Here is a 19241-nt window from a genome sequence, read left to right on the forward strand (position 1 = left end):
CCTATTTCCATCTTAACCCTGAAATTTACACCCTCTTTTCACCTCTCACCTAGATTGATGTGATGGCCTTTTATTTGGTTAGCTAATCTCTCTAATTAGCTTTCCCTCCTAATTCACTTTATCTTGTTGAATTTAATCTTTATAAAAGGTTATAATTATTCTTATACCTAAACAAAACTCCAAAGTACCACCTGTTCCATATAAAATAAAACCAGCAGCTTAGTGTTCTTTGACCTCAATAACTCTTCCAAAATTATCTTTTAACCCTTCTGCTGTTCATGCATCAAATCTTACCTACTTGCTATTTGCTATGTTAAGTCCTACTTTTTCTTGTCATTGTACCTTTTTTATGGTTGTTACCTCTATTTGAAATGTCCTCCATCTAATGAATTTCTGTATGCCAAAACGTACCTATTTTCAATTCCATTTTTATAAAGCTTTCCAAATCATGAAAGTTAAGCAAAATGACTCCCTCTTTTCCTCAAACTCTCATAGTCTTTAATTTCTTTTTCAAAATGATTTTGCTATGTGCTTTAAGTCCCTCCTCCCCCTGAATTTTACTATTCTTAAGGGTCTAATTCTTTCTTACCCAATTCAGAAAGATCCAAAGCACTATTTCAGTGTATCATGCAAGACAAGCCATTGATACTTCTGAACAAGTGAATACTTCACAGATTCAAACACCAAAATCTGTAGGAGCTACACAGCATGCTCAAGGTCACACAGCTGTGAAAGAAGGGCCTCACTTCCAAGTCCCCTGACTTCTCTCTGGTGGTTTTTGCCTCACGACAGGCAAAAACCCACAGGTTTTGACACATCCCATGGGTTTTTGTTTGTTTGTTTGTTTGTTTTTTGCTTTTCAACCAATCAACTGGTGGAAAACACAAATGCATGTACCTTTTTATGTTCCACATGATGATGTTTTCTGCCCTCTAGGATCTCAGTCCACTGAACACAACAGCACTGCTATGTTTTCCTTGGATGCCAACATGAAGTTTAGCTGAACTCCTCCTAACCCCTTGAATCTTGGACCTTAGGTTGCAAGTCACTTGGGTTTCCCAGTTGCCTCACAAGTACTTTCTGGTTTCAACCCAGTTGGAAATATTGAGACAAAAGTCTCTCTCAGAGTGTAGTGTTTGATCACTTTTACTTTTTTGAGTTGGAGGGAAGCAAAGCCTCTGAAAACAAATAAACAACAGTTAATCAAGCTTTTGATCCTCCTCAAAAGTTTGAACTCCATTCCAGTTTGAGGCAAAAATTTAGGTCAGCTCTCATTTTATTTATTTGTTTCAAATTTTTCAAGGGAGCTCTTCACCTAAAATGCCCCAAGGCACCCAGGGCACAAACACAGCAACACACACACACAAGCACACATACACACAGTTGCCATGTTATTTTAAAATCTATCCACCTTTCTATAGAAATACTGCGATTATAGAATGGCTAAAAATAACAATAACAATAATAACAAAGAAATTCCAAAACCACATTTCATCAGCTCATCTTTAGTGGAACTTGCCCCTATTGCTTTTGTGATATAATTTGAGTGGTGATGCTAAAAGTTTCCCCTACTCTCAAATTTCCCCACATAATCCCATCACCTGATTTGAAACCTCCACCATTAGAGATGTATACCTTTAAATGGAAGCATTAAAAAAAAAAATCTTTTAATGTCCTATGAGTTGTATCAGCAAGCCACTGATACCTCACTGTGAATTAGTTTATAGGAGATTAATGAGTGAGTCATTCTTAAGACCTGGAGGCACTCCCTACAAATTTAGACACTTGCTCACTATCCCCCAAACCCTTCTTTCTATAACCCTGTATATTCCACTGCTGTTTGCTTATTGGGAGTGCTAATCCCTGCAACTATCTGGAATTTGTTTAACAATTTAAGGCTTAGCTCAAAGTTCACTTCTTCCATAAGTACCAGGATGGAATGCTTAGTATTTTATATGCCAGGTCATTACACTGCATTGTTTGTTTCCTTTTATGGTGACTGTGTTATAGGGGTGAGCATGGAATAAATGTATATCATATATCCCATCCACCCAGTTAACAGTGTTCTGTGAGTTCTGCAAAGGTAAAGGCTATATCATGTGGATATTTACACACATAGTTTATGTAGTTAATGGCCAATAAGAGATGCTGAATGGAGGACTCTTATTTCTTATGACTATTCCACTTTGGACATAATCAAGGCTGAATGGGGTGGTATTTTGGAGCTATTTTTTGAGATGCCAATTGGATAACCAAGTGGAAGTAATCAATAAAAGGCTGAAGGTCAATACATAGATCTATCCTAAGGAACATTTGGAATTAAATGAGTGAATGGAATCAAAAGCTCTAGAAGAGACAGGTGGGTATATATTGGGACCATAGGAAGAATATTAGCAATGAAGAGAAAAAAAGTAACATTTCTTCCACAGATACAGTAAAAAGAAAACAAACTATCCAGAACAGATAAGTAGTAAGTGGGAAAAGTCAGAAGGTTAATGGTAGACTACATCAAGTTTCTCATAAAAAGACTACAAGATTGTGTGATTAGAATGTGGCATAAGGTAAGTTCCAGGGCCAGGAGAAGAAAAGTAAAATTTCTGGAATAGTTTCCAAAGGCATGAGAAAGGAAGCTGTCTATGGAGAAACAAATTATTGGCATGCAGTGTTGACCGGCTCAACTTGGCTGGGCACACATTTGTAACAGCAAGACAGAGCTGTGTTAGAAGGTAACAAGGTAACATTTGCCGTGGTAATTAATTTTCCCTGGTCCAACTCTATTTTGTGTGTATGAGAGGTAAAGGAATACTAAGTGCACTGATTTTTTTCTCACCAGACAGAATTACAATTCTGAAATAAATCATCAATTATCTCTCTATGTAAGTTATATATTTAAGAGACCGAAGAGTCTATAGATCTCCTCTCTACTCCGTCCTCAATAGTAAGGCAGAGAGAATATGATGCCACATAAAGAAACAAGAAATTTGGAAGTGGAAGATTTGTACCATGGTGTCTGAGAGTGGAGACTCAGTTAGCAAGTGGTCGTGATACATATTATGAAAGGGGAATATGCTCGAGATTGTGCCATACAGAATTGTATGGCCACAAAATTTAAGCACCAAAAAAGATTCAGTACATCCTCAAGCCAGGAAGACTCAACCAAGGCTGCATATTAGAATCTCATAGGAATGTTTAAGATAAAAAATACATACTAAAGCCTCACCCCCAGAAAGTTTTTATTTACTTAATCTGAGGTGAGACCTGGGCAACAATATTTTTTGAAAGCTTCTCAGGTGATTCTAATGTGCAATCAGGGTTGGAAACCTATCTTAACTTCTTCTTAATCTGGGTAAGAAAACTTAAATCCAAAGATATCAGTGATTTGGTCCTTAGGACATAGCAAATGGCAAGGGAAGAAAAGACACCGAATCCCCTTTCTTTAGCACAGCGATTTGGACAGACCACAGACAAGCCATGTGTCTCTTGAAATGTAACTGCTCTTTGTTTTTAAAATCACATGGTAAAATAACAGTAAGTTTTATATCTATTGTAATAGCTAAAATCCATAACACTAACATTACCAAATGCTGGTGAGAATGTGGAGCAACAAGAACTCTCATTCATTGCTGGTGAAATTGGTCCGGCCACTTTGGAAGACAGTCTGGCAGTTTCTTATAAAACTAAATGTACTCTTACTATACAATCCAGCAATCACATTCCTTTACTTAATTGATATGAATACTTATGTCCAAAAAAATCTGCATATGACTGTTTATAGCAGCTTTCTTTGTAGTTGCCAAAACTTGGAAGCAACCAAAATGTCCTTCAGTAGGCGAATGGATAAATAAATGGTGGTACCTCCAGACACTGGAATATTATTCAGCACTAAAAAGAAATGAGCTATCAAGCCATGGAAAGATATGGAAGAAACTTAAATGCATATTAATAAGCAAAAGAAGCCAATCTACATACTGTATGTTTCCAACTATATGATATTCTAGAAAAGGTAAAACTTTGAGACTAAAAATATTAGCAGTTTCCTGGGGTTGGGAGTAGAAGTAGAGAGGAATGAATAAGAGCACAGAGGATTTTTAAGAAAGTGAAACTACTCTGTATGATACTATAATAGTACATACATGTCATTATACATTTGTCCAAACCCACAGAATGTACAACCCCAGGACTGGAACCTAATGTAAACCATGGATGCTGGGTGGTAATGCTGTGTCAGAGTAGGTTCACTTATTGTAATGAACGTACCACTGTGGTGAGGGATGTTGATAGTGCGGGAGGCTATGCGTGGGGGTGGAGGGCATGAGGTACATAGGAAATCTATGTACCTTCCACTCAGTTTTGCTGTGAATCTTACACTGATCTAAAACATAAAGTCTATTTTTAGAGGAAGAGAGAAAAAAATGGCATAGATGATAGAGGCTCTGTTCATCCCTCTGGCGACCAAATCAAAGTTGTGACGGAAACAGGAGCAGCAGCAAAGAAAAATCACCTGGGATCTAGATGAACAAGCCATACAACTACGGAGAAATCCAAAAAAGCACCCTGCAACAACAGAAGGTAGGATGGGGTGAGGACGTGGGGCTGCCCGATCCCGAGCAGCTGAATGAGACGGAGGTTGCAGCAGCAGCAGACGCTTCTTAAAGGAGCCATGTCCATGAGTGGATTTTTGCAGTGACGGACCTGCTTTCTCTGAGCACCAGTGCTGCCGATTCAGCTGCGCTCAGGGGGCATGAGGGACTTACAGGGAGACATCGTCGGGGTGAGGGCCTAAGCAAGACTTGCTCCGTACAGAAGTGCCAGCGGTATCCATTGTTCCCTGTTGAGCTCTTCCTCCTACCAGTGAGCCAGATACAGCACCACCATAGCGACGATGTCATCAAACTGGAAAACAAAGGTTGCTCCACCCACAGCATCCCCTGAAACCCTGCCTACCCAAAATCGGGCCCCACCCAAGCCACATCCAGGTATATCCTCAGTGAGTCAGGTGCTCCTTGCTGAAACTCGCACTGGTGGAGGCAGCTGGCCTTGGTTTCTGGTGTGGCCTTTTGAGGCAACTGTAAGTGCAGCATCCGTGAATTGCTTGCTGAATCTTAACAGCAAGGGTAGAGGCTTGGGCTAAGTTTGGCCTATAGCTGAACCCCTCTCGACTGTGCCATTGGACACCTACTTCACAAATCCACACTATTAAAACTGGGAGACTTAGGAGCTTTGCTTAGTACACAGAAACAGACACAGAACGACAGCCAAAATGAAAAGACAAAAAAGCAGAAATCATACAAGAGAACAGAACAGAGATCTAGATATAATGGAGTCAAGTAATCTAACAGATGCAGTTCAAAACACTGGTTATAAAGATGCTCAATGAACTTTTGGGAAGTGTAGATGAATTCAGTGATAAATTCAACAAAGAGATAAAAAACATAAAAATGGAAGTTGAAATTATAAAAAGGAACCAGTCTGAAATGAAGAACATATTATCTGAGATGAGAAGTATATTAAATGGAATAAACAAAGGAATAAACAAAGTGAATAAAGAAGAGGATCAAATGCCCTATCTAGAGGATTGGAAAGCCAATCAGGACACTCAATCAGAATGGCAAGAAAAAAGATGCCACGACTATAAAAATAATTTAAGGAGGATATGGGACACTATTAAGGCTCCAAATATTCATCTGATTGGCGTAACTGAAGAAAATCAAGATGTTGAACAGCTGTTTGAAGAAAGAATGATGGAAAAATTTCCTAATCTCGTGAAGGAAATGGAAATAAAACCCCAGGAAGCCTAGAGAATTCCCGAAATCAGGGATCCAAAGAGGCCCGCACCAAAACACATCATAATTAAAATGCCAAAGGTTAAATACAAAGAAAGAATTTTAAAAGCAGCAAGAGAAAAACAGATAGCAAAAAATATTCGACAGGATGAAGACCCAGGATATACAACCAAGAATAATTTATCCAGCAAAGCTATCATTTAGAATTGAAGGACAGATAAAAAGCTCCCCAGACAAAAATAAACTAAAAGAATTTATCACCACCAAGCCAGAATTACAGGAAATGTTGGAGAGACTTCTTTAAGAAGAAAAAACATGTATCAAAAACAGGAATAAAGAATGGTAACAACTACATTCCTATCAATAAGTACCTTAAATGAAAAATAATTAAGTGCTCCAACGAAAAGATAGAATGGCTGAAAAAATAAGAAAACAAGACCCCTACACATGAAAAGGAAGGGAATGGAAAAAGATACTGCTTTGATGAACTTAAAAGATATTTAAGTCAGACAGAGAAAGATAAACACTATATAATTTCACTTATATGCGGAATTTAAGGAATAAAAAAACAAACTAATCAAAAAATAAAATAAAGTAAAAATAAAACATAAAGTCTATTTTTAAAAACAACATGGGCCTAGTCCTAGAGATAGCAGTCTGTTGGGATTGTGAAAGATACTCAAGTCTTCTCACCACTTGTCGCCCTGCCTCCCAGAGGTCTCACTGCTCCCTTCATGGATGAGGCTCTTTCCCCTTCCCTAAGTGTGGGAAATTCCACAAGTGGTTAAGAAGGGGAACAGGATGAGATTTTCCTTCAGCCATCAGGAGAGGTGGCTGTGGAATTAATAAGAACTTAACCAGTCTTTGGCCATGCTACCCTGAACAAGTCCGATCCTGTCTGATCTTGGAAGCTAAGCAGGGTCGGGCTTGGTTAGTACTTAGAAGGGAGACCACCTAGGAAGATCAGGTGCTGTAGGTGTAAAAAATAAAAAAAATAAGGGATTGTAAGCTGATAAGGTCCTTGCAATCTGTTGCCTCGCCTGAAAAAAAAAAAAAAAAAAGAACTGAACCAAATGGACAGTGTTTTTTTCAACATTAAACATGTCAGAAACATACATTAACATATGTTACCATTAGGATCAACAGTAGCCATAGCTAGGCAGGCCAAACTTACTGTTTATTGCTGAGGGAGGGAGTAAAGAAAGGAGAAAGAGAGGGAGAAAAGGAGACAGAACAGGAATTCTATAGAGGGAAATAAGTGTGTTCTTAAACATGAAATGCTTTTCAAGCCAAACTGTTGCCTAAAGCCAAGCCACCATTTACATAGACTAATATGTGGGTAGCCCAGTTGCTGTCACATATGAATCAAACTTTCCAACCATACCCATTTCCAAATTTCAATAATGCAGCAACAGAAAACTACCTGAAATCTGGGCTGAGTTGTGGTCTTTTTCCTATGTGGTTATGAAAAAGTAAAAAGGCACACTACTACAAAGCATTGACTTTCAAAAACATCTCTAATCCAACCCTACAAATTGAAGAAGAGGGTCAGTAAGTGAAACAACTCAAAGACAGTGATGATCAAACCAACTTTAAATAAATTTCTTTCAATTATGGTGTTTTAGAGGCAATCAGAGATGAGTTTGTTGTAAAACTAATGAAACTTAAGTTTAAGGTCCTTTACTTACACAAACTCTTTCAATGCTCAGCAATGTCCTCACAAAATCATATGTGTTTCCCCTCCACCTTTCTTTAATTTTCAAAAATGAGCTATTTAGCAAAAATTGGTTGTAACTCCTGTTTTCACTCCAACTTCTTTATCACATTTCCTGTCATGTTGAGTGGCATTGGCATGCCACAGGGATTGGGTGTTGGGTTAAGTGGAAGTTGAGTTGGAGGATACATTTACTTTGGAAACAGTGAGATAAATGCATGTCTTTACAGTTACTTTCAAGTACTGTGAATATGCAGCTAGAACTCTGAAGTAGGAATCACTTCTAGGAACATTGGTTATGGCCCCAAGCTATAGAGCCAGAAGTCATGTTCTAATATCAATCTGTCCTATAGCTTCCAGCATTAAACATATGTGGATATTGGAGGAGAAATAAGGTTTAAAATGTCTGCAGTCAGATGCTGGTCTGCAGAAGATTCTCCCAATATTCAGTTGTGTAAAATTGTAAGTAGAGTTGTGCAAAATTGTAAACATAGGGGGGAAAAGGATTTTAGAGATACGTCTTATGGAAAAATAATAAAAATATTATCTTATTTTCTCTGTATATTTCTTTATATATTTTGTGATGCTAGTGGCATTTATCAGCTTTTTTTAAAATTAGTAAACTTTATTGCTTATTTTCTTATTCTGAGTAGATTCACTTTAATACTGTTCTTTCATTTGATTTTGATTTTTTTTTTATCCTTTGGAGAAAGATATTTTCTTCACTTAATTTTTCATTGTATAATATTTGACATTCAAAAATATGTAAAATGTATATTATGGTACATAAAATAAGGATTTTATGCGTTCATTTGTTTGTTTTAAATAATGCGATGGGCATATTGTAAACATTGCCTGTGGAATCACAACACTTGGCTTTGGTCTTGTCTCTGCCTCCTTAATTTTTCTGTCTCTGGAAAATTCAATTAGTGTACATTTCGGTTTTTTTTTTTCATTCTGTAAGTTTTAGTTTTTCCTTCTATATCATTATCAGCCCTCTCTACTTCATGGCAGATGTTTTTATGTTCAAATGAGGTGAAAAATATAAAAGAACAGTATCAGCTATTTTGGGCAGGACAGAATTTTCTTTTAACTGGTGTGTCTTTTTTTCTCTAATCATATTGGAAAGGGATCTTTAGCAAAATAGACATTCTACTCTAAGAGGCAGTCACAATAGCAAGGGAAAATTTGGGGACCTAATAGGCAACCCAATCTTCAGATTTTGAAAGACCTATTTTTATTTACTTGCAGGATCATAGAGACACAATACTGGCCCCTATAAGGTGCATTTAAGAACAATGATGCCTATGGTCATGACCTCACAGTATTCCACCAGATGGAGCCAGAGATTGAAGAGATGGCTGTAAAAGGTAGAGAAAGGAAGACCACTACCCATCTAAGGATGGTTCTATTTGGACTCACAAACAGCTTGGGAGTTTAGCCTGAGCTCATTTTTACCAAACAGACTGTTTGCTTTCTGGTTATGGATGCTTTTTGCTCATCTTGCCAGATACTGCAGGGCAGAAATAAAGTGATGCATTATGAGGGTAATAATTGGGAAAGCATTTTATAAACTATAAAATACTCTACAAATATATTATCATTACTGTTGGCAATATTTTGAGACATTTTCCTTAATAGCACTATATCTGAACAATAAGCTTAGAAATAATTCCACCAAGAGCACTTCTGAAAAAAGAATTCAGCTCATCTTTGTCCACAATTCTTGTATTTCACAGGAGCTCTAGTGCTTCTTTTTCTCAATATTTCTCAACACTTTCTTGAATTTCTCTCTTGAGACTTTTGCTCTAGCAAGGATATGTGTGGTACTCATGCTGGGATACTCTAGGAATGGCTAGAAACTTATCTGTAATATGAATCTATTCTTTAATGCATTTAGATGGAAGTCCACCATGTCTTATGAGAAGTCTAGTTCTTTACTCTTCTGACTACTTCCTCAACTTCCAGCCCCCAAAAGATGTCCAGTAGATAACATCCAGTAAATAAAACTCTCATCTTATTGAATGTCCAGAAAGGTTAGATTCATATAAGAAAGAATCCTCATAAAAACTCCTTTATTTATTAATCTGCTTTCATTACTATTATTCCGTTATTCTTATTTCAGAATCAGAAATGGTACCAACTATTTTGTGTGTGTGTCATGTAATATTTATTGTAGGCATAAGCCCGGTGAAAATTCTAACATGGGAAATGAAACCGCAAAACATTATCAAAGCAGGAGGCTACCAATAAATGATCCACACCTAGATAGAGACTACCAGTAGCTAATTGTTAGTGACTCCGGAGGCTTCTAGAGTATTTTGGTAATACTATCTCCTCAAATCAAACAGAGAACAAAATCACTATATGATTCTTTTTTGACATTAAGGCTGGAGCAGATAAGTTCTAGATTTCTCATCAGAGAGCTTGTTTTCTGTGTCCAACGAATAGATAAATCCCTCAAATAATTGAACAATTGCTCTGAGGTCTATGTGCAGCTTAATTCAGTTAGATTTAGAATGTGAGAATTATAAGAAAGTCAAATAAAAATATGGGAAAAAACAAACAAGATCTCTTTCTGAGCTAAGCTTCTCCAAGGGCTTTGGGAAAATCGGCATAGCCAGTGATTTGATTTGAAATTCTCTTCTTTTCTTAAATTGCCCTTTGAATGTTTCATACTTATTCTTATGGATTGTTGGTCAAGGCATCCCTCACCCTCTGCCCTTGACTTTCTTTCTAAGAAAGAATTTCAGCATCCTAAAGAAAATGCTTTCTAAATGGGAATTATCTTTATGTTCTTGTTGCCTAGGAATATATTTATTAGTTATAAGATAATAAGTAATAAAAAAGGATATTTTAAAGATTGAGGATGAATCTGGATAGTAGAATGTCGATATTGATTCTTCTTGCTTTCTATTCAGAAAAATGGCTGGCAGAGCACCTTCTTTAGACAACCAAAATCTTCAGTCCTGCTGTGCTGTGGCCTTGGCATTTTAGGTAACATGGTTCAGGGCTTTTGTAATTGAAAAGTTCACCTGATTCCAGCCCCCACCACCACGTTCTCTGTACTCTAATTCTTTATCTCCAATCCCATTACCTAAATTTTTGAAGTCTGAGGTTTAGAAAAAAATATCTCACTGTAGGTAAAATTCGGGAATAAACAAAGAAATAAAATATAGGAGGCATTATAATCTATTTTAGGTGACATGACAAACATTTTTTTAGAAAGTGAACAAGTTACTCTCATCTTCTAGAAAGAGAAACTCTCTTCTCTTATTTTTTAAAACCCCTCCACACCATGAGAGGGCATTTCTCTCCTCTTTCCAGGAGGCCAAAAGGTAAACTCTTTTCCTTACCTCATTTCCCACACTTCTGCCTGGGGAGTTGCCAACCCTCCTGATCAGTACTCAAAGGACTTCCCCATTTGAAAAAGCGAAAAAGCAAATGCTGAGATAGTTACAAAAGGGAAAACTTGGATTGGAATAATTACAGACCACCATCTTTTTTTGAGTCTCATGGGAAATAACTTGTCATAAATTAAAAACAGGCTGGAAATTGGCGTATGATCTATTTTTATGTTTGCTCTCTTTTTCAAATACCTATATCTAAATTGCTCTATAACCATATATGCATATAATTTGTATCTATAGTTGCATATATACATCTATGTATGCATATGTGTAACATATACCTATATATGTATCAAATACATATATACATCACAAGTTTTCTTCTTTCCAGATTTTTTTGAATTTTATGATTTTTCCGATTCAGAATTATGTAAATAAATTATATCACACAAGGCAACATGTTCAAGGAGTTACTACATTAAGTATGCAAATGCCATTTTTAAAAAAAAACACAAAAACAAAGCCCCTCATTCAGGTGTCTTTGAAACATGTTTATTCTTGGGAACTCATTCACTCTTCAAACCTTCTTACCTTTAAACTGCTTCCAAGCTCAAGGAGCCCAGGAAGAAATTCATATGCCTGAGGCTATACCACCCTGAGAGATCCCCTTAACTTTTACAATTGTCAGGTGGGAGTTAGGGGAAGGGGGCGGGTCAGTGTGAGCTGGAAGGAGACCTGCAGCACACCTGCAGTAGAGAGGGGTTAGGGAGTGGTGCCAATGACTCAGGCCTGGATCAGGCTTTTAAACTCAGGATCTGAAGGCTATTGCTCATTTTTAAAAAATAATAAAATAAAACACAACAACAACAACAAAGCTTCTGGCATAGTGTCATTTAAAGAAGGGATGCTAATCCTCTTGTTTAGCTTGACCTGATTCTTGGAACATTATAATCTTCCTGCCTCGATTTCACCTTTAGGTTGAGTTGAACAAGGATCCCTCTTCATTTCCTGTCCCAGGCTGTGGTTCCTTCTAGACCCATTAGCAGCTGTGCTCCATCCAAAAATAAATGCCTCATCTGTTACTGCTCCCTTGCTGCCTTACAAATGGGAGTGTGGGCCATGGTTGGTTTGGTGGATAGGATCCATGAACACCTTGTGTCAAATTCTTCTCATTTGGGCAGACAAATGTGAAAAGGGTAAGCCATTTCTCTGAGAATCTTAACAGTGTTTGGATTTTCATGAAAACCTGGTCATCCTGATTTTAATGCAATTGCTGCATACTTAGATGACATGATTCATTTTGCAGGACAAAACACAATGTTTGGTTCATTGAAGAGAAGTACTGTAAAGTCCATTTTCCATTGAAACCAATAGCATTCTAGAGACAGAAGGCATTATCTATTTTAGAAACATGGCAACAGGAGTCTCCCAATCTCTTTTTAGACCACGACAAATAACCTCTTGTCATGTGAATGGTAAATAAGAACAAAGCCTCAGAATTCTGTTCCTCTACTTCCTCACTTCCCTATAGGAAAGCAACCAAATGTCCTGCCTCAGATCCCCTGGGAAACATGTCTACAATAGACAGGAATTATGGTTATATGGAGTATGCATCTGCAAAGACTTCAATGTGCAAGAAATGCCAGTTTAAGAAAATTGTCTTTAAAATCAATTAAATCTTACTCTGAGGTCTGTCTGATGTAAAATACATCTTAGTCATTCAAAGGGAGCCCTCCCTCTCACCTAGTGTTACCTAAGAACCCAGGAAGAGGTGTGCGTGCTATCTAGAAAATGGAAGCCAGAATATGTCTCTCTCAGTCCATCGTAATCAGTAATGCAATTTACCTTGCTAGGTTTCCCAGATAAGATGCAGGGCACCCAACTAACTTTGAATTTCAGATAAACAATGAATAACTTTTAGCATACGTATGTCACAAATATTTCACGGGCATACTTATACTAAAAAGCAATTCAAAGTTTGCCTGAATTCAAATTTAATTAAGTACACTATATTTTATTTTCTAAATCTTACAGCCCTACTTCTTGTCCAAGCCTGCAAATCCCTTGATAACTGGCTCCAAATCCTGAAAGCTGTTCTGCCCCAACTCAGGATTTGCAAATTCTGAGAGACATAACTCATGCTTGGGTTCTAGCCTTGTAGGTACAACACAGAACAAATTATACACACACACACACACACACACACACACATACATATATACACACACACGTATGTGTGTGTCTTAGCTTCTTTACTGGTTAACTCATACTTGCGCACTTGTCCGGGAGTCTTCAAGGCTTCTAGAAAACATAAGCTTAGAACCCGGGTAGTCGAAAAATAAATTCTACTTCTAACTGTCATATAAACCTCCCCTGATGTAAAGGAGTATTTGCAAATTAGGAGAGAGAAAAGGAAAATAAAAGGGAGCATAACACAAACTAACATCTCGATAAAGCTTTATGACAAGTAGAATTTTTTAAAAAGATGTCCCATCTAATAAACACGGACGACTTTCCCTTTTGCATTTTTCTCTAGATTTATAAAGCACATGTCATAATTTAGTAAAAGTTACCACACTCAAATAAACTATTGTGGAGTCACTATATTTCCAGCTTAACAGGATGGTTCTAAGGACTTGCTTGTGGGCTGAAACTGATGGGGAGATTGAATTTGCCTAGTATTGAGTCAATAAATCTTTCTATCTGTGTAGCCTGGTTTTCTCTCAATTGACCTAGAAGGAGATGATCAATGTCTATCTGATTTAAATGATAAAATCAGAACTGTGCAATAAAATCTTAGGCAGTGGTTTGACTTACTTGTGAAGAACATTTGGATTAGGAGTTAGGAAATCTGGATTGGACAAACTGGTGAACCTCCCTTCATGGGATCTAGTCATCTACACCTAAGTAAATTCACCAAACTTATAGAAATGCAATGGGTAGTTTAATATAATGGGATCGAGTTAATTAATAAGCACTCTAATCATTTACCATTCTTGATGGATGAAAAGACTATGTTTCCCTATAGAAAAACTATGAATGATCTTCACAAGTGTGAGAATAATACTATGCACTTTTGAGACTTCAGAAGACCCTCATCTGTCCATCCTAAATAGTCTTGGTTCATGCATGGTTTGCTCTGAGTGCCTTTCAACTCTTGAAGGAGAAAGCAGGAGGAAAGTACAAAGCCTTGATGTTTATTGTCTTAATTCCTGCCAAAATACTTTGCCTAAGAAATCTTTCTTCCTCACAAAAGGCCTGATATGTAGCTGTTTCTAAAGCAGGAACCTGGTCTACTTTCTTCTGATGAGTGAGAGAAGTATAAGATCACAGGAAAGGCTGGGGGTGGGGGAGAGGTTTCTAACATCTTGAAACTGCTAGTTAGAAATCTCAAATTAAGCACATGCTAGTTTTCTCTTCCCCTCCCCACCCCCCACTTCTTTTATTATTATTATTTTTTAAATAACTATTAGCTTTGCATTTCACCAGAGAAACAGTATATCGTAGAACCAGTGGAAATACATACAAGGCTCATACAGGTATTCTAAGATTACCTAGAATCTAAGGAAACTATGTGTTTTTTAATTAGAATGGATTCAGATGCTTTGACAAGTTTTCAAAGAATAACATATGTGGCATTCCAGGTTTACCCTGCAGTCAAGCTCAGTGTTTCCAGCCTTTGAAGTTGCTGATTTACACACATCCATGATGGGCTCAGCTGGACCCACCACTTACAGACAACTTTAGAGTCACAGGCCCCAGGTCCATCGTATTCGAAGGATCTGATAGAGCAGCACTGTTCACCCCTGTCTGCGTATGAGAATTGCTCAGGGAATTCCCCTAAAATCCCAATGCTTAGGCTGCATCCCAGGACAGTTAAATCAGAATCTCTTGGGGTGGTACCCAGACACCATTTTTTTTAAAGTTCCCAGATGTGAGGTTAAGAATAAAAAGAAATGCATTTTAAAGCATCCACAATTAAGATTCATAATAGACAGATTTCTAAATTCATTCTAAATACTTAACTAGAAAGAGGCTTCTGGAGGTTTAAGGGAGTGACTAAAATGAGGAGAGATGACCCTCAATCTCAGGGATTTAGGCACAGATAAAGTTCTAAAAAAGGAACATGTTTTCTACTCAAGATGGAGGGAGTATGTGGCAAAGAGTGCCTGAAACCCTAAATTTTAATCCCCATCCTACCACTGGCCAAACTGTACATCCCTTAAATTACAGTTTTCTCACCTGATTAATAAGAGGGTGAGTTTTCATCAGTAATTTCCAACCACAGCTGCATATTAAAGTCACTTACTGTGTTTTGTAAAGTCCACATGCTTAGGCTGTACTCTGAACCAATCAAATCAGAATATCTGGGGCAGTTACTCAGGAATTGACATTTTAAAATATTCCTCCAGTAGGGTTGCCAGATTAAATGGAGGGTCTAAGGTAATTGTGAATTTCAGATAAATAAAGAATACTTTTTTAAAAAAAGAAATATGTCCCAAATATTTGCATGGGACATACTTACACTTAAAAAACTATTTGTTACTTATCTGAAATGAAAATTTAACTGGCTATCCTATATTTTCATATGCCAAATTTGGTAACTCTATAGATGTAATTACAATATGCAGCCAGAACTACTGGTAACCTTGCTACTTACAGTGTGGTCTCCAGATCAGCAGCTTCACTTTCACCTAGGAGCCTGATAGAAATGCAAATACTTGGGGCGCACCCCTCAACTACTGAATCAGAAACTTTATTTGGACAAAGTCCTCAAGCATTCATGTGCACGTTAAAGTTCGAAAAGCTTTGGCCTAAATGATCTACCACAAAGTTTTCAAGAATCGTCCAACCATTCTAACCAAAATCAGCAAATCTAGAGGTTGCTCCCAAATCAAAATGTGTCCTCAAGTTCTTGAAAGCTTCAGAAATGATTTGGTTACATTTCTGCCAAGGAAACTGGTTGCTTCTATTTTTCACCCTAGCTCTAAGCTAAAGTGCCCTTACTCTTTTGTCAAGAGCCATGGGTTTGAGTTCACATTAGACCTCTGCTCACCCCTTAGCCTGCCTGTGCCTGTTTTCCTCTCAACAGAGGCAGAGCCTGGATTTTGACCCAGATCTTGCTCGAGTCAAAAGAACACAGAGCTGGGCTGACTTCATCGGCCTGCCAGCAACCCAAAAATGGTGACTCAGAACTGACCTGTCTTTGCAAACATACTCCTGCCTGCAGGGCAGGTCCTCCTTACCTTGCTCACTAACTGGGCCTTTAATGACACTGAGGATCTCTGGTCCTTCATACGAAGATACCTTTATCTGTCTGTTTATTCATTTCTCTCTCTCTTTCTCTCTCTTTCTCTCTCTCATCTCTCTCTCTCTCTCTCTCTCTCTCTCTCTCTCTCTCTCTATCATATCTATCTATCTATCTATCTATCTATCTATCTATCTATCTATCTATCTATCTATCTATCTATCTATCTATCTATCTATCTATCTATCTATCTATCTATCTATCTATCTATCTATCATCTCTATCTATTTATCTATCTCTATTCATTGTTGTTGATGTTATTAAAACAAATTTCTTTTAACTCTTCTAACTTTGAAAGTGCAACATTTCAGAATCTCTAAAAGATGCCTTAAACCTAAGCATTACTATGCTCTAAGCCATAGCTTATCAAACACCATTAGCTACCTACTCTGATCTCCAGGCAAATCCAATTATAAAAAAAACACTGAGCATTTTGCAGTGTTCACACTATGCAACACAAGTGCATTTGTCTGAAAACATGGGGCTCAACACCAATTTTGGTTTTCTCAAATATTTCAGTTTCAAGGGTTTTGACAAAAGCCTAAGTGTACATCAACCCTCAACCCCTTCTAATATGAAATTAAATCTTTATGCTTCCAAATCATTTACATTGTAATTGTGAAAAGCGTTGTTTTGCAAGGGATGTTTGCTGTACAATAGAGAACCTTCCTTCCACGCACAAATTTGTTAGATTAAGGATAATTAAAACTTCTATCTAAAAAACAGCTATGTAATTGGAAAGTTAGTACCCTGTAAATTCAAAAGCACTCCAAATAAATGAAGATTTTTCTCAGGACTCAGAATTTTATATCTGAAAATGTCCTCAAAGGTCTTTCATTTTACAGTTTAAAAAAATTGCAAATGTGAGATGACTGAAGGTCTGAGGTGGACTGACTCCTCCAGCTCTAGGCGCTTCTCCTGGGAAGTCTCCATCAAAGCATTCAATGGCTAAATGCATTTTTACTTCTCTTATTGTTCCAAATCAGAACAATATTCATACCATTCTTGCTAAAGTAGCTAACATTAGCATAAATATGCTAAAGAGGCTTTACAATAAAAGATACATTACTAGGGCTATTTCAGCTAGCAACTTTCTCCGTATGATCAGGACCAAGTGGATGACCTAACTTACAAAATTTTTCCCTTGCAATTTAATATAGTCGACAGTGAACTCAGTTCTTCCCTCCAGATCATGCCTTTGGCCATGGAGTTCCTGACGGATGTTAGCTGGCTCCAACTTATCCTCCTTGCTTGCTGAGGTGACAGGACCTCTTTGCCCCATGAGGACTAGAGCCATTCAAGCCAACACCCACACAGGGTGAGACTGATTCTCCATGGACATAAATCTGCCAGATTGTCATCAGCTAGATCATCCCCCTACAAGGGCAGAGCAGTATAAGCAAGCTGAATCATAGATTACTTCACAGCTTATAGCTAATAAAATAACAGATTCAAAGGTTAATGCAATTATTTTCCTGAGCTCGAGATCATATACTGAGACAATTGGTTAAAAAGTGGAAAAGACATTACTATAGAAGGAACACATACATTCAGTAACTGTGTAAAGGTATTTGCTAAGAAAGTAGGAATTAGGTTAATATATAAATGGTATTTTAAATAAAACATATTTTAAAAAATAAATTGTACATTTAGAAAATACATAGTAATACTGATTACTATATCGATATTTGTTATAAAAATGTGCTAGATAATATCAAATGGCCAACTACGGTTCTTTTCGATAGTTCCTTAAAATGAAAACAGACATTCCCAAGTATCATCCAAATTCTTCACCTATACTTCTTGGACTTCCATTTTCTTGCTTCCTTATTTTTTTTCCCCAGAGACCACTGAGGCCGGTTCAGATAGAAGGAAGAGTGTCTTGAATGGAAGTCAGAATTTATTAATCAAACTGGATAAGTAGTATTATAGGGTAGAAAACTCAATGTTTTCTCCATGAGAAGATCAGAGAGACCAGAGATGAATTGAAAACAGGAAATATAGCTGTCATGCCTACATATCTTTGATGTTGAAGAAGATGCTTTGAGAAAAGTATACGAGACCATAAACTTTTTTCCTATTTAAAAAATACAATTACATTTAACTTTCTCTGTTCAATCCTGTCCCTTAAGTTGTCTGTGCTTCATTCCAATTGGTTTTAATTAGAAGTCATCCCTTGAAATGTTGATGACTGTTCTCGTTACTATTATTGAATAAAAAAATTTCTCCAAAACTTTTTGACTTAAAACACGCTCATGATTTTGTGGGTATTTGGTAAGAGCTCCGCTAAGCAGTTCTACCTTAGAGTCTCACATATTGTTGCAATAGATGTCACCTGGGGCTGCAGTTATCTGCAGGCTCAACAGGGTGAGATATTCAAGAAGGCTCTCTCACCTGGCTTGCAGCTGGATATGACTGTTAGCTGAGATTCAGGTGGGGCTGTTAATTGAGTGTCTACTACATGTGACCTCTCCAGCATGGCAGTCTCAGGGTAGTCAGGGTTCTTATGTGATCTCCAAAAGCAAATATCCTAGTTGTAACACCTTTTATAACCTAGCCTTAGAAGTCACACAGTGTTACTTCTGCCATATTCTATTGGTCAGCAGAAAGTCACAGATTCAAAAGGAGAATTAGACTTCATTTATTGTTGGGGGAATGTCAAATCTCTGGAAGAAGGTAGCACCAGAGATATTATTGCAGCCATCTTTGGAAAAATACTATCTGCCAAAAATACTCATGGGACTAATTGAAATAGAATGGATTCAAATATAGTTAGTTAGATAGATAGATAGATAGATAGATAGATAGATAGATAGATAGATTGATTCAGGAATTATTCACATGATTCATAAATTATATTCATGACAACAATTAAAGATCTGCGTGTAGTGATTCCTCTGGGTTGAACCTCCACTCAAGACAGGTTCTCTTCCTGACATTCATTCAACAGGAAGAGTTGACAAGCAAGCAGATAGAAATTATTCTAGTCACAAGATCAATTATATCTACTAGCATCCCAAGAAAAATTTAGAAAAAGAAACAAAGAAGAGATGAAGAGCACAGAAGGAAGTCATGAGTGAGAGGGA

At 37.2% G+C, this 19241-nt stretch overlaps 1 pseudogene; it reads left to right on the forward strand.

The window, feature by feature from the left end:
• Positions 1 to 6643: 6643 nt before the first annotated feature.
• On the forward strand, positions 6644 to 6762 carry LOC112471279 (annotated as a pseudogene).
• Positions 6763 to 19241: the final 12479 nt, after the last annotated feature.

The sequence above is a fragment of the Pteropus alecto genome, unplaced genomic scaffold, assembly GCF_000325575.1.
Source record: "Pteropus alecto unplaced genomic scaffold, ASM32557v1 scaffold45, whole genome shotgun sequence".
Lineage (NCBI taxonomy): Eukaryota > Metazoa > Chordata > Mammalia > Chiroptera > Pteropodidae > Pteropus > Pteropus alecto.